Raw genomic sequence first — 5233 nt, forward strand, 5'->3', positions numbered from 1 at the left:
AAAAAAAAAACACTACAAAGAGACACAAAATGACCAAAATGATTTAAAATGACTACAAAGAGACACAAATGACCACAACAGATAAGAAATAATTTAAAGGGGACACAAATTTCCAAAAAGATACAAACAGACTACAAAGAGACACACAAAAAAACTGATTCAAAATGGCTACAAAGCCACAAAAAAAACTACAAAGAGGAAAAACAACCACAAAGAGACACAAAACCGAAAGAAAAAGATTCCTCAAAGAGACACAAAATGACAACACACACAAAACAAGGAGACACACAGTGACTACACATAAAATGACCACCAAGAGACACAAAACACTCACAAAAAACACAAAAAAAAAAAACAGAAAAAGGCTAAAAAAGTAAAAAATTTTTTTGGGTTTTTTTTTTTTACCCATGTGCAGGGGAGGGGATGAGGTCTTTGCATATCTGTGCCCATGTGCACCTATGGATTGTGTTTTCCCAGTGATGTCCTTTTTAGTCTGTTTGTGCCTCATTATGCTCTTCCTTATCTTCATTCCTTTTTTTTTTCTCCCTGATGACTTTATCTTGCATTAAAATTCAGTTTTAGTAAAATTTGCCATATCTGTCTGGATGTTTTTACTATCCAGCATATATGACTTTGAGTTCCTTAAAGCTGCAATTGCTACATCAGTGGGCTGTCCCTTTACTCTCCCTTTACCATCAATAAACAGTGAAAGATTGTAAAGAAGCTCTATTTTGTTTATTTAAACCTCACTGTGATCACACCCTACAGATAAAACACAGCTAAATGTGTGTGACAAATGTTCCAGCACACAGCAGCTCTGACTGCGTCTTGGCCGTGTTCTCTGCCTCTGCAGGACTGCTCAGGTCCACGTCTGGGGCTCTGCAGCTGGTCTGAGACGGGAGGGATGCTCCCCCCGGGCCTCGGGCAGATGGTACAGTCTCTGGAGCAGATGTTGACAGCCAGGGCTCACAGTCTGTCTTTTGGCCAGCTGCAATACACAGCGCCACGCAGCGAGACCGAGGTTTGGCCCAGTGTGGTGCTCACCTGACAACCATCCCTCACCTGAGCCGAGCTGCACTGCCCAAAAACACAGCTCAGAGCTGGGGCTGCGGCTCTGCCACAGGCCTCCCTTGAGTGCTGTGGTGTTGTGCTGCGTGAGGAAAGTGTCACTCACACAGACTGCAAGCCAGACCTTCTCTGTTTTGTACTAGACACAAAAATGCTTCTTCTTATATGTCAAAATGTAGAGTCGGTGGAGGCTGGCACTGATATATACGCAACATAAATGAAACAGTAGCAGCAGTGTTGATTTGGAGGACAGCGATGAAGTGAATTCAGGTACAAGCCACCATCCCAGACTGATATGGCTTTTAGGAGCTGTAGAAATTATAATTTATAAATTGCAGTAAGGCTGACAAATATAAAGACGCCTTGAGACATGAGAGATGAAAAAGCTGCAACTCAAAATCGAGAGGATGTAACCAAAGAGAAAGAAAAATTGCAAGTAGAATTGCAAGTATAAAACAGTACTTGCAATTCTACTTAAGACTTTCTTTTCCTATTTTCGACTTCATTAAAGTCTCAGTGTATGGCACTTTTTTGGAAACTACTTTATAATGTACCACTTCATCTGTTTTGACCTTCAGTAGTTGTGTGAATGCAAGATCAGCTGCACAGAGGCAGGCGTGGACATGCGTTCTCCTTACTGACTGTTCCATGCTCCTACAGCTGCAGAAAAATTATATAAACATAACAAAATGCGTACTTAAAAAAATGAAGGAGACAGTGAAAGCAAGAAGAGCAAATGGGACAAAATGGTCAAGGTATTTTTTTTTAAAGAACTGGTACATTAACACTGTCAATTGGGTAAAAAAAAGTACTCCTAAAGAGCAGCGTTTGTCTTTTTTTTTATCATCTTGGTGGTGATTTTGTGTTCCATTGTCCCAAAGTGCGTTGAGGGATAATTTGTTTGAAAAAAAAAAAAAAATCACTCAAGGAACCCCGATTTGCTTTGGTTATCTGCATGTTGTGCTGGCTTTTTCATGAGGAGATTTTTGCCTTTGCAAAATTATTAAAAATACATGGAAACCTACACCTAGAACATTGTATCCATCACAATAAGATGTTTTTGTTATTGACTTTAGATTACTTTTGACTTTTGGGCATTTTTCACCTTTTATTGACAGGACAGCTGTAGGAAATGTGGGAGAGACCACAGGTTGGAACTGAACATGCAATGCTTTTACATGTTTTCTTTTTCAATTTGTGAAAGTTTATAGTGTGTAGTGTAGTGTAGTTATGACTGGTCACTGGTTGTTCTTGTCTAGTGTCTTGTAAACCCATACAGGCTGGGCTCCATCCGGGGTAGGAGGACACACAAATAAATAATACAGTCAATCATCCGTTGATGAATATTGTAAATGACAAATTTGCCCATTGATTAAAATAATAAGTAACCCCCAAAAAACAAAAACATTAATGGGGAAAATATGGACAAAATCACAGGAAGAGCAACAAAGGAGGGGTCCCTGTCCCCAGATGGATGGACATGCAATAGATGTTGTGCATACAGAAAAAACAACATAGTAAAATTACATTTTAGAAGGATGACAAATGTATAGATAAATTGTGGAACATGTATGCAGAATATGGCAACTCCAGGTGTAACTACACACCTGCTCTCCACCATGGAAATCTGGAAAGAGGACAGGCTACACAAACACACACACACACACACACACACACACACACACACACACACACACACACACACAGGGAGAGAGACAATAGGAGAAACTGGATCTCTAGGAGGATGGAGAATCCAAACATCTGGAAAGAGACACCAACAGCCAGGGAAGAGAAAGAGGGTGGGGGACATCAGCTGTCCCCGGATGGCTGACGGTCCTGCACAGAAAAACCTGGGTGAAAAGAAAGGACGTGAGGGTGAAAATAACCCTATGGACTATAACTACCAGGCTTAATGGCTGTCATAATAGGAAAAGTACAGGTGTTACTAATAACATTTACTGTTTCTCTGCTTTAATCAAATGCCCCAGTGAGCCATGACAGTGTGACAGTGAACCAGCATGCAAAGTACCAAGATGCTGAAACCAAAGCAGCTAAATGGAATTCAGCCATCATTAATCTCATGCATGCACTTTCCTGCTGTAACAGGACAAAAAAATGATTGATAGATTGGTTGATTGATTGATTGATTGGTCTTTATTTTGAACATGTAAACATAGAAAAAAAAGTAGTTAAAATCATATCAATAACAAAAGTGAGAGAGAAAAAAAAGACATAATGAATTCCATCTGTAAATTGCAACAATTCACACATGTGAAAGGGAGTAGGAAGAACTTATTTAATCCTACCGCTTTGATACATCTTTTTTTTTTTTAAAGAAACTCCCATATAGAAATGCAAGGCTTTTCATATGTGCACCAACATACACACACCGTTATATCAATTTTTACAATTCTGACCACAGTAAATAGGCTACTACTTATTACACACCCCTATAAATAAACTCTTGTTTATCTTATACAAAAAGTAATAATAATAAATACATATCTTAAATCATTACCAAAAGCATCTGTAAAAAAGTCTTCATTAAAAAAAGGTTCAACGGGCCTGGTGGAAGAAACTGGTGTTGTGATTTGGTGAAGGAGCAGTAGTTTTCTTACAAGGCAGTGACTGAAGACAGGGCCCTTAGAAACCAGTTCAACTTGTTAACTACAAGCCCCTTCATAACATTAAGAGCAGGGCTGAAGTGGAGGGGAAAACACACCCAAACTTAATATACAGACTTTTTCATTTATAAAATAAACTCTACTTTTTAGAGTGCCATATGAATGAATAGTGAACATTCTTGTATGCATTGTAAGCTATTTAAAATCCATGTGGTATATGGGAAGATTTTTGAAACACACTGAAAAGATACCGTTCCTCATACAAATACAGACTGGAAGTAATCATTCTCCTCTTTTCTCAGGCCATCTGTCTCAACACAACACACTAGAATGACATATCAATGTGTGATGAAAGAAATGAAAGAATGATGATGGTTTTCACTTAGATTGACCACAGGGAAAGATTCCGATTTGACTTCACTGAAATTGTTCTTTACATCCTGAAGTTATCTTCTGACAAAAATGGATGTTTTACTGGAGATCAGTGCGTTAAATTGGAATTGGAGTGCCATCTAGCGGATATAAAGCGTATGTGAAAAAAAAAAAATTAACATTCCATATACACATAATCATCACAGGTTTTGTTTGGTTTATAATTGGGAAAAAAATATGATATAGCCTTGAATGCGCACTGCACGTTGTAGTTAATTTGTATGATGTTTTTGTTGAATGTAATTACTGGCGCCTCATACACTCTTCAACAACAATAAATCCGCATTATTAAGATCTCAAATCCAGTTTATTCCATGACACAAGAGTCTCAATCACCTTTTTAGCACTAACTATCTTCTTCTTTCAGGTGGTATTGGTATACTTCCCTTCCTGTCGTTTCAACACGAGCCAGCGTGACACACAAGATAAACAAAGTCCGGTGGCCAGGAATACAGGCAAAGATCGTCTATTAAAAAAATGAACCACCACAATAAAACGCCAGTCAGGTTCGCGAATATTGTCCCTGTACGCATGCGCTTTACACATGAAAGTTTAGTTTTTCAAAGTAATGACATCATTTCTACTGAAGACTATACAAAGCTTACCATTCACGTATTTTGCAGTATTACAGCACAGATTTGTCGGACGTTTGCCAACTTGCCCCCCAACATGTTTTAGAAATAAATAAATAAAATTAAAAAAACAATTTTCTCAGGTTGCAAAGGGTAAAATAGCTTGTGAGAGGCGTCTGAACGCAGCACAAGAGAACTGATGTCAAGCCAGGTATGAAAGGGTTAAACGTAGTTGTATCGGCACAGCAAGTTGTAACATACAAATACACGAATACAAGATCTAAATTAAAGTTGCTATACTAATACTAAACAACAATAAGACTTACAATACTAATAAAGCTGAATATTGTATTTTAGCCATGCAGCTAGAGGGCGTTGCTATCTTTCTTTTAAGCGCACTTAGTTTTTCCTCTCACTCGAAAAACAAACAGAGTGAGAGCTCACATCTCTCTGCACCTCTCAGCTCAAACTCGTAAAGCGTCTGATGGACTTGTCAGCTACGTCACCGTGTCGGTCGGCAGAGGAGGCGTTGGAGGA

The sequence above is a fragment of the Plectropomus leopardus genome, chromosome 14 (assembly GCF_008729295.1).
Source record: "Plectropomus leopardus isolate mb chromosome 14, YSFRI_Pleo_2.0, whole genome shotgun sequence".
Taxonomy (NCBI): Eukaryota; Metazoa; Chordata; class Actinopteri; order Perciformes; family Serranidae; genus Plectropomus; species Plectropomus leopardus.